The sequence below is a fragment of the Phoca vitulina genome, unplaced genomic scaffold (genome assembly GCF_004348235.1).
Source record: "Phoca vitulina isolate PV1807 unplaced genomic scaffold, GSC_HSeal_1.0 scaffold24, whole genome shotgun sequence".
Classification (NCBI taxonomy): Eukaryota; Metazoa; Chordata; class Mammalia; order Carnivora; family Phocidae; genus Phoca; species Phoca vitulina.
In genome coordinates this window covers 18,953,277-18,964,886 of record NW_022589727.1, presented here as the reverse complement: position 1 = coordinate 18,964,886, position 11,610 = coordinate 18,953,277, and the positions used below count along the sequence as shown (strand labels likewise).

At 42.5% G+C, this 11,610-nt stretch overlaps 1 long non-coding RNA gene across 2 annotated transcripts in view; it reads right to left on the bottom strand.

Moving 5' to 3' along the window:
- Positions 1 to 11,610, bottom strand: part of LOC116642813 — a 79,084-nt gene that overhangs the window by 13,051 nt on the left and 54,423 nt on the right. Inside the window, exons 2-3 of one of the 2 annotated variants that reach the window (XR_004301393.1) lie at positions 3,698 to 3,706; positions 3,100 to 3,421 (exon numbers count right to left, since the gene is read on the bottom strand). This is a non-coding gene — a long non-coding RNA (uncharacterized LOC116642813). Of the gene's footprint in view, positions 1 to 2,921; positions 3,422 to 3,697; positions 3,707 to 11,610 lie in introns of those variants that run through there. The other variant, XR_004301392.1, reaches the window with a different exon arrangement.

Genomic DNA, 11,610 nt, shown 5'->3' with positions numbered 1-11,610 from the left:
GAGAAGAGAAGAGAAGAGAAGAGAAGAGAAGAGAAGAGAAGAGAAGAAGAGAAGAAGGGAAGGGAAGGGAAGAAGAAAAGAAGAGAAGAGAAAATTTAGTCTTTCCTATAAAAAGATTTTGTTTCCAAGATATGAAGCTTCTCTATTAGTAGATCTAAAATCATAATCTTTTTAATGCTATATGGATCATCTGTTAGACAATTTCAAGACCTCTAAGAAAGGAAATCTCTTCGTAAGAGATTTTAGGAGCTAGAGGGCTGTAAGTCTCACGGTCATATGAGCTCCAGATTAATTCATCAACATGCCTAGTACCTGTTGTCTACTCTATAATTAGTATGGGGAGGTGGGAGGGAGGACTGTAAAGGGGGAAAAAAGTCTGTTTTAGGGGAAAATATGTAAATACATCTGAGCAGAAGTATAATGAAGAACATGATCTAAAGTGATATGAGGTTCTGAGAGACATGTGGCATCCTGTAATAGAACTGAGAGTTTGGGGACACCTGGCTGGCTCAGTCAGTAGAGCATGCAACTCTTGATCTCAAGGGTTGTGAGTCCAAGGCCCACGTTGGGTGTAGAGATGACTTACAAATAAAATCTTAAAAAAAAAAGAACCGAGAGTTTGGCCTGCAGTTTTCCCAGACTTAATGCTTTTTAAGGAGAGTGTTGTGCTTGTGATTCATGTTTTTTAATGAGATAATTGTAGATTCACATATGGTTGTGAGAAATAATAGAGAGAGATCTCCTGGACCCTTCACCCAGTTTCCCCCAATGGTAACATCTTGCAAAACTGCAGCACAATATCACAACCAGGATATTACCTTTGATACCATCCACCCATCTTATTCAGAGTTCTTCAGTCTTATCTGTACCCATTTGTGTGTGTGCATTTAATTCTATACAGTTTTATCACATGTTCGGGTGTCCACCACAGTCACCATGACAACCAATATTCTGTCTTCCATTTCTAAAGTTTTGTCGTTTCAAAAGTGTTAGATAAATGGGAGCATACAGTATATAACTTTGGGATTGCCTTTTTTTCACTCAGTGTAATTTATCCAAATTGTTGCACATCTCAGTACTTCCTCCCTTTTTATTGCTGACTGGTGTTCTATAGTATGGATCTACCACAGTTTGTTTAAACTGTTGGAGGACATCTGGGCTGTTCCCAGTTTGTGGCTATTACAAATAAAAGCTGCTGTGAGCATTCATGTAGTGGTTTCTGTGTGAACACACATTTTCATTTCTCTGGGAAATTACCCGAGTGTCATTACTGGATCATATGGTAATAGCAGATTTAGTATTTGAAGAAACTGCCAAACTGTCTTCCAGAGAGGCTGGACCATTTTACATTCTTCGAAGCAATGTATGAGGGATCAGTTTCTCCACATCATTTAGTGGTAGTGACTATTGTAATGATAGTCACTGTTTTTTATTTTCATCACTCTGATAGGTATGTAGTGATATCTCATTGAGGTTTTTATTTGCATTCCTCTGAAGGCTAATGATGCTGAACATCTTTTCACATGTTTATTTCCATCTGTAAATCCTCTTCAGGACAAAAATGTCTCTCCATACATTTTGCCCATTTTCTAACAGGATTTTTTAACTGTTGAAAATGGTTTACATTGAAATGGAAATCTGCTTACTTTTGTCAATAGAAGTCCATCTTGCAAAATTTGTTTAAATGGAAGTCAGCTTTAGGGGTGCCTGGGTGGCTCAGTCGTTAAGCATCTGCCTTCGGCTCAGGTCATGATCCCAGGGTCCTGGGATCGAGCATCAGGGCTCCCTGCTCAGCAGGGAATCTGCTTCTCCCTCTCCCTCTGCCTGCTGCTCCCCCTGCTTGTGCTCTCTCTCGCTGTCAAATAAATAAATAAATACAATCTTAAAAAAAAAAAAGGAAGTCAGCTTTACCTCCTAGCAATTTCAGAGGTGCTAAGAGTTGTTTATGGCTACCTGGTGAGTACCAGTTTTTAAGATAGGATCAGAAAAAAATAAAGCAGGTGGACTCCCTAGATTCTTAGGATTTTACCCCCTTCTGGGGTTAATGCTTCATACACAGACAGACAGACACACACACACACACACACACACACACACACACACACATCCTTTCCACAGGTCTGCTGGTTCATATCCATTTCTTTCACCAAAAGGGTGTCAAGCCAGTATGAACTACCTCAGGTGAAGACATAGACCGAAGTGGCTTGTTTCAATCCAGAGCATCTATCTGCCCCTGTTCCACAGTGAGGACTTCGAGGATCACCTGGGCACAGTTAGAGAGTGACTCAGACATGATTACTGGTTCCCTCTCTAGACTCTTCACCTCCAGAGGGGCACATGGCCAGCAGGTGTGCTCAAGAGTCCAAAAGGAGGGGTAGACAAATGCCTCTGGGGGGTGGGGGGGTTTGGAATGTAAGGATTAGAGAGCAGACGCGTGGAGGAAGGCGGCTGCTGGGGAAGTCCTGTCCAGCTTTAGTCAGCAATCTCAAGCTTTCAATGCTCTTGGCCAACCTACCTTATCAAAGCTCTTAACGTATCAGCACAGGCCAGCACTCCACAACCTGGTAAGCTGCTCTAAGCCCGACAGAAGATTTCAAAAATATATCTGAAAGTGCTCATTTCAAGTTTTGATTCCACTGTCTGCACATCCTTTGATGTCACATAAAAACTTTCGTCCTGTTGACCCTGTCCTTCTAAACACGGTTCTACTGTTTGCTCAGAGAAACCTAAGATGTCTGCTTTCTCCTTCAAAAAAAAAGAAAACTTTTCCCATTTCATTTTATATTTTCAGTTCCTTTTAGATGATAAGCTGACATTGAAGCACACTAATTGGTTATGTTATTTTTAAATGAATTTTTAATGGTAAATAATTTGTTCCATCTGGGAAAAGGCTGATGGCATTTTCATCAACCAGGCACAAATCAAGATGGATTATTTCCAGCACTAAAAAAAAAAAAGGAGAAGTGTATTTAGATCCACATCTAAATACTGGTCGTTCAGTGTCAGTGGCATTTCCTGATCCTGAAGAGGGGCTAAGCCCTTGGCTGCTTCTCTCATCCCTGAGGCACTTGCCTCACAATATTAGAGACTTTTGCTCACCACACTCCCACCCCTCCATGCTTTCTGTCAGCCGGTTTCGGGTGGTTGCCAGGGACAACTGTGGTTCACACTGTGGTAGGAGTTCACACCAAACGCAACCCAACCATTGGCAAAGGCATTAGGTGGAGTCACACATCAGCCGCTGAACTTGGCTTCTCTGGGTGCTGTTCCCATAGCACACCAGCCTCTTACTTAAGAGGAGGGAGCAGAAAGAGCCATCAAGCATTTAGGGAAAGCAAGGGATAAGATAGTCCTGGGGTCCCGTTTTGATCCATCCAGCTCTCTCATCGGCCTTCTGGGAGCTCCAAGATTCTTGCCAAAACTAAAGGCATTCATAAAAAGAAAGGAAAGAACAGTTATTTGTACACTCATATTCCTAGCAGCATTTTTCACAACAGCCAAATGTGAAACAACTCAAATGTCCATGGATTGATGAGTGGATAAACAAAATGTGGTCTATATGTACAATGAATTATCATTCAGCCAGAAAAAGGAAGGTAATTCAGACACATGTTACAACATGGATGGACCTTGAAGACATCATGCTAAGTGAAACAAGCCAGACACAAAAGAATAGATGTTATATGATTCTACTTACCTAAGGTCCCTAGAATAGTCAAATTGACAGCAACAGAAAGTAGAAGAGATGTTACCAGGAGCTGGGGAAGTGGGAAATAGGGAATTGTTTAATGGCTATAGAGTTTCACTTTGGGATGATGAAAAGTATTGGAGACAACAACGTGAATGGATTTTATGTCACTGAACTATACACTTAAAAATGGTTAGAATGGTAAGTTTTATGTTTTGTATGTTTTATCACAATTAAAAAAAAACAAGGGAAGGAAATATGTTTGTGCTCTTCACTGCCCCCAGATCCTTTTTTAAAGAAAGGCTTCTGGTATCATTGCTAAGGGAGGCAATGGTTAGTGACCAAACTAGCCAATGGAGTGCCGATAAATATTCATCAACCGGCTTTCCAACAACAGAGTATCTGTATGCAAATATGTGTACAGAAGTTTGTTATAAATTTTACTGATATAAAGGATGTGAATCACATGATTTACAAATAATAAAATATACAAATTCTTGGGGCGCCTGGGTGGCTCAGTCGTTAAGCGTTTGTCTTCAGCTCAGGTCATGATCCCAGGGTCCTGGGATCGAGCCCCGCATCGGGCTCCTTGCTCGCCGGAGAGCCTGCTTCTCCCTCTCCCACTCCCCCTGCTTGTGTTCCCTCTCTCGCTGTCTATCTCTCTGTCAAATAAATAAATAAAATCTTTAAATATATATATATATATATACAAACTCTTGTATGTCAATGATTTCTCAATAAAACTGATTTTCATGAAATGATTTCATTGACTTTGGCTGAACTCTTGTATCCACAGCCAACAGTGTTGCAATTGATGAACAAATATCGTTCTGACATGAATATTGGTTAATATTTTAATTTACTTTAATGAGTAAGACAAAAATGAAACAATAAAGACATAGGTGAGTACATCACTCATCAATGATGTAAGCAATTTTTTTTGATGAATTGGATGATAGTTTTTGTACTGTGTTTTTTGTGTTTTTTTAGGTTCCACACCCAACGTGGGGTTTGAACCCTGGGGTCAAGAGTCACATGCTGTACCAACTAAGCCGGCCAAGCACCCCTTCCCTCCCTTCTGATCTAGCATAGCGGGAACTTAGGCTTCACAGGGGCCATAGGAATCCATGTCTGTCAAAGAAGTATGGGGAAATCTACTGCAGGCTCAGCCTTCTAGGCATTTTCTTTCTAGTCTTCTGATGCTCAGTACGGCTATTTAATGAACTCAACAATCAGAAAAGAAGGAGAAACTCTACTGGATGTATTTTAAGTGGGAGTCTTGGGGTGGCTGCCCATTAAGTGGGATTTCATTGGTGAGAAAAGCATACCACAGAAGGAACTGGTGGGAAAACTTAATAAGCCCTGTGATAAAATAAGGCAATAAAAATAGTGCAAATTTCTAGAGGCCTAAGAAAATATTTTTATTTTTATGTATTCATTTTTTTAAGTAAACCCTACACCCAACGTGGGACTGCTACTCACAGCCCCGGGATCAAGAGTCACATGCTCCACTGACTGAGCCAGCCAGGCGCCCCAGAAAATATTAAAAAACAAAAACAAAAAACTCAGTGACATCTGGTCATCAAATATTATGTAATTCATGGACCCTTTTAAAGAGGAAAAAATTGTTACAGACTTAATTCAAAAGAAAAATAATTCTCATGGACCCTCAATATTGCCTTGAATGATTTTTATTATGTTTTTTAAAGAGTACATAAAGCCCGTATGCTTATAACCCTCATATAATTGTAAAAATAAATGTCCTAAAATACAAACAAAACCACAAAAATCAACAATATTTTAATGAACAACACTAATGTAATGAGCAACATTAATCTAATGTGATGAATGATATTCTTGAAAACAAGTTGCCACTGTTGGGGTTTAACTGGTTTGTTGACAAAAATTAATTAATCAATCGGTGAATAAATATTGACTTCATCAGTGCCATCAGCGGGCAAATTATGGCATGACTGATCCTCCCAGCCCCACCAGCTCTTCACTGCTACATAAACATCAGGGAGTGCAAAGTACTATCTCTCATAGAAGGAATGGTTTCTTCTCTCATATTTTCCCACACTTGTCACTATTCATAAACAAAAGAAGAAAAAGCAAGGAGATCATATTCACCACATAGTTCACAAACGTATCTGGTATTTAATTTTACAGTATTAAAGGTTGCCTGGGGAACAATTTTTTCTTGCTTTGTTTTCCGATAACTGATTTTATACTCGCTTGAGACCCCATTCCTGCCCAGCAACGAGAAATGCCTTCCCAAGCCAGTCCCTCCAAGGGGAAAACAGTTTCTGACGGTCCTCCTGGAGAGAAACCTGTCTCTCATTGCCATTCCCCCACAGGCCGCGCCCTCCAGCCTGCCGTATGCAGAAGCCACCCTGGGACTCCGTAGTAGGGGGCAGAGCTGACGTCCACTCGCGCTCCGCTCTCTCTTGTCTGCAAGGCCCGTTGCCCCTCGGACCGCCTGGACTATGATGTGCTTTCCCGCTGGCCCCGGGGCTGCCCTGGCACCCGGACCCCCGTCTTGCCCTGGGGTCTTCTCTGCCAGCAAGAGCTCTGTGCTTCCCGCCCCCATCCCCGGCTCCATACTCCCGCTGAACCACAGCCAGTTTCTTCCTCAGTCGGAGGGCTTTGTTCTCTGTGGCTTGGGTGGTTATGTGGAAAGGCAGGGGCTGGGAGGAGGCGTCCCACTCTATGCACCACAGAAACCGGGGAGGGGCTTCTTCGGACCGGGCGTGTGACTTTGTGCTGCGTATTAGCACTACCGCGAATTCCAGCAAATTCTGTGGACCTTCAAGGGGAGCAGATTTTGCCACCCCCAAGATATGCCTCTTTGGTGTACTGATCATCTTAAGCTGATTGTTTTTGTTTTTCAAGATTTACTTACTTACTTGCGAGAGGGTGGGGGGGGGGCAGAGGGCGAAGGAAAGAGTCTTAAGCAGACTCCCCATGAGCCGGAGCCCAACGCTGGCTGGGTCTCACGACCCTGAGATCGCAACCTGAGCTGAAATCAAGAGTTGATTGCTTAACCGACTGCACCACCCAGGCCCCCTTAAGCTGATTATTTTTTTTAAGAAACTGCAAACACAGGTGAAGCTTTGAAAACTGAGAAGTTACCCTCTTGTAGGAAACCTTCACATTTATAAGAGAAATCTCCATTTGTAAGGGTGTCTCAACCTGGAAGAGGAGGGTATCTAGATCTCTAGGAATCTGTTACCAATGGAGAATGCTAGGAATTACATCTGCATAACAACCTTACCTTTGTTTATTGTGCTTCTCCTGGTCACCTCCCAAAACTGCCTACCCCCCAACCTCTTTTGTCTTAGGCTGAGATGGTGTTTAAGGTTATTTGCTTTGGCCATTTGGGGGAGTTCTGTTTTCTCGGGCCTCTCCCCTTGTACACAGGAGGTATACCTAATATTAAACTGTCTTGTGTTTTCCTCCTGTTACTCTCTCTCAGGTCAATTTAATTACTAGACCAGCCATAGGGTCTAGAAGGGAAGAAGTAAAACTTTTCCACACCTACAGCCCCCAGGACAAACCAGCACCTCGACCACTCCCTGAGCACAGACGTAACTGTTTCATTGGTGACAGATGCAGCTCAGGGGAGACTCTCATCTATAGGCACTATTAATCACTGAAGCTAACAAGAATCAACATAGAATGGCTAAGACCAGCCATCTGCAGAAGCAAAGCACTTCAAATAGAGCTGTAAACAGGAGCCTGCAGCTCCGCCAAATATAATCAGGAGACAAGAGCCCCTCTCAAGCCGATCAAGAGACCGGAGGGCCTCTACCCTGTGGGCCATTGCATCCTTAGGACTGGAACCTTTTTCAAAGGTGCCTGGGTGGCTCAGTCAGTTAAGCATCTGACTCTTGATCTCAGCTCGGGTCTTGATCTCAGGTTTGTGAGTTCAAGCTCTGCTTTGGGCTCCACACTGGACATGGAGGCTACTTGAAAAAAAAAAAAAGTTAAAAAAAATAACCTATTTTATCACATTGTGACTGACAGCCTGACGAAAGGGTGGTGTGCTCTGTATGGATGCTAGCATCTAGGAGAGGGAGCCAAAGAGTAAATATTTGTCAGTGTTTATCCTGTGCTGCAAATACTGTATGTTTGACAGGTCGCTCACTGGATAAAATAAAAGCCAACATTTACAGGACACTTGCTTTATGTGCCAGGCCAGAGGTAATCTTTATATCCACTCAGTTAATCCTGACAAACACATAATAAGGTAGGTTTATCCATCAGTCTTTTGTGAGTTTGATTACTGGGAATCAGTCTCCTTTGGGACTGGTTTGCTGTGAGGGATCTGATGATACTGAATATCTGGACTTGCAAAGCTAAGAGTCTGGAACATAGTGACCCCGCCAACATACAACTACCCCGAGGGTGCCAGGCTGAAACAGATGGCTGGACTCTCTTCAATCATCTTGTTACAAAAGAGATCATCTGTTCCAGCCCTCGGTTGACCTGGGAAGCTTATCAAAGTCATGTTTTTGTTGCAAGATGCTAGACTCCAAATATGCACAGCCCAGATTGGAACAGACATGTGACATGGAGTTCAAATGGGCCAGTCTGCGGAAACTGGAACTGTTTTCATCCTACATGCTTTACTTCAAGGACTCGTAAACAGAAACAAGAATGCATTCCACTAAAGACAGGTGACATGTCTGGAATGGCTTTTAGGGGACAAAAGTGGGCACAGAGCAGGGAACGCATTGGCGAGGATTCTAACTGCCGGGAAAGGAGAGGAACCCCCGCTCCCAAAAGGCATCTTGATAGAAGATTTAAAACCTGAATCATTGACATTATAGTCTTACTACAACATGTAAATATCTAAAAGGAGGGAATTATAATTATTCTGACATTATGCAGCTTCCAGCCTAATGTCAGTCTGAACTGATCACTCTAAGACAAGTGACTGCCCTGTGGCATGGGGAACAGTCATCCGCTGCCCTCACATAATCTAAACCAGCAGGGCTGGGGAAGACTGGTACGCTGTTATTACACCAAGATGAAAGCGGCTGGCAAAGTGTGTCTGGTTTGGTAATTAGACCCCTCATTACAGCTCTCAAAAGTAAAGCCAGACCCAACAACTTTCTTTGATAGTAAAATATTCCTACCTTCTTCCAGACATGGATACTGATCTAAGCAGTGTATGTTGATAGTAACAAAAGTATAAACATGTATATGTATAAAATATGTATAAAGTAATGTATTGAAGATCAGAGAAAACTTATTAAACAGTATATACCTATGATCTGAAAGACAGTGAGACAGCCTCAAATATGTACATATGGATGATGAATGGGGGACCCATAATGCATCAATATGGACTCCATGGAGATGTGGGGAGAAAGGAAAAGGAGGGGCGCCTGGGTGGTTCAGTTGGTTGAGCATCCAACTCTTGGTTTCGGCTTGGGTCATGATCTTGGGGTTGCGGGATCAACCCCTCGTCAGGCTCAGCACTCAGTGCGGAGTCTGCTTGAGATTCCCTCTCCATTTGCTCCTCCCCATGCTCTCTCTCTCTCTCTCGAATAAATAAATAAAATCTTAAAAATAAAATCTAAAAAAAGGAAGGAAGAATATTTTGTAAATCTTAAATATATATTTATATTTATACATATTTCATTAATTTTTTAAAATACTGCTTGTACATATTATATATACATATATATTATATGATGGATATTATATATAATATGTATGTATATATGTATGTATATTATATATAATATATTCACATTTTATTTATACATATATATTTTAATACTCCTTTTTCTTCCTATCCATGTCTCCTTAAAGTCCAGGATGATGGGGGCGCCTGGGTGGCTCAGTCGTTAAGCGTCTGCCTTCGGCTCAGGTCATGATCCCAGGGTCCTGGGATCGAGCCCCGCATCGGGCTCCCTGCTCCACAGGAAGCCTGCTTCTCCCTCTCCCACTCCCGCTGCTTGTGTTCCCTCTCTCACTGTGTCTCTCTCTGTCAAATAAATAAATAAAATCTTAAAAAAAAAACCAACTCCATGATGATGCAGTATCCTGGGTCCCCATTCATTCATGCCTCCACTTCCTCCTATTCTTCCACAATCAGATAAGGGAGATAAGATTGGGAACAATGGGCATAGTATTTGTGATATTTTAGTGTAAGGATGTGGGGAGTGGTACAGGAGGGCAACTCTTCCCAAGACTGTGTCTCCACACACAGGGACAGAATAGTTTCAATGATCCCAACTATCTCTTTCTTCTTCTTTTTTTTTTTATTTAAAACAACAAAAAAATTTTTCTGAAGTAAACTCTACCCCCAATGTGGGGCTCAAACTCACAACTTGGACATCAAGAATTGCATGTTCTACCAAATGAGCCAGCCAGGTGCCCCTCCAATTGTCTTCTTTTTCTTTTTCTTTCCTTCTTTCTTTTTTTTAAAGATTTTATTTATTTATTTATTTATTTATTTGAGAGAGAGAGAGAGAGAGAGAGAGAGCACAAATGGGAGGGGGGGAGAGGCAGAGAGAGAAGCAGACTCCCTATTGGCCAGGGAGCTCGATGCGGGGCTCAATGACCTGAGCCAAAGGCAGACACTTAACCAACTGAGTCACTCAGGCGTCCCCACCAATTGTCTTTTTCAATCAAACCAAGCATGGTGATCGGTCCGCACCCCAGTGAGATCAGAACATCTAATCCTTACAGGTCTCCATGGCTGTGTGCACAGAAAACATTGATCAGTCTGACCAAAAGCTACAGCCAGAATAATTCTCAGAATTTTCCTGTTGCAAATTTCTAAGAGACAGTTTCAGAAGGGTGGCAGTGATAAACTGAATGAAATATGTATAGGCTGAAAATGTTTTTAAAAAAATTTTTTGGAAAAATTTTATTTATTTATTTGACAGAGAGAGAGAAAGACAGTGAGAGAGGGAACACAAGCAGGGGGAGTGGGAGAGGGAGAGGCAGGCTTCCTGCTGAGCCGGAAACCCGACGCAGGGCTCGATCCCAGGACCCTGAGATCATGACCGGAGCCGAAGGCAGACACTTAACGACTGAGCCCCCCAGGTGCTCCGTTTTTTAAAATATTACAATTTTTTTTTACTGATTATTAAAGTAATGCAGCTCATTGTAGAAAATATAAGAAAGCATACAGAAAATATAAGAAAGCATACAAAAAAAAAAAAAGAATCGCCAATTACCCTTCTCCCACCGTGGCTGTGAACACTGTTTCAACCTAAGAGGTGGAGCTTAACTGCATCTTCCGCAATCAACAAATGTCCTCCCGTATTCTGCTGTCTGCCCCTCATTCCAAGAGCTTCTAGTCTGCAATCCCAAAGCCAATGACACTTCCTAGGGCAGCCTTAGTCGTGGACAGAATTGGGAGCCCCTGTAAAGTGAATGTTCAGGGTCCCCAAGGGGGCTGGTGCCCAGAAATATTCTGTTCCATCCAATCTGCTCCCCAAAACCAGAACTCAGGAAACAGCACTTGTGAATTCACGGTAAAAGTTGGCTAAATGTAAATACCCATTGCCTTAAACTCATTCATGCTAAAATGCGAATAAGGACTGTTAGATGTGTCTACAAGGAGAAAGAGGGACGCCCAGCTCTCCAGGCCTCCGTGTGAGGAAGCGGGGTGCCACGAAAGACCGCCAGTCAGCAATGAGCCCTTTTCAAGTCCGGCAGCCCCACTTGTTGGTGAGTCTTTTAAAGCCTAAACAGGCCCTATTTAACTTTGAACACAGCTATTCTTTGAGCAAAAGCCCCCTAAGTGGCACGTGTCTCCCACTGCAATGGCGCTCAGGGACCTCTGTCGCGTGGGAAAGTAGGGCTGGCGCCAAAGTCAAGTCGCAGACATCCTTTCGCATCTACCTTCTTCCCTTTTGAAAACGACCTCTCTCTCTCACATCTCCTAACTGTTAAAA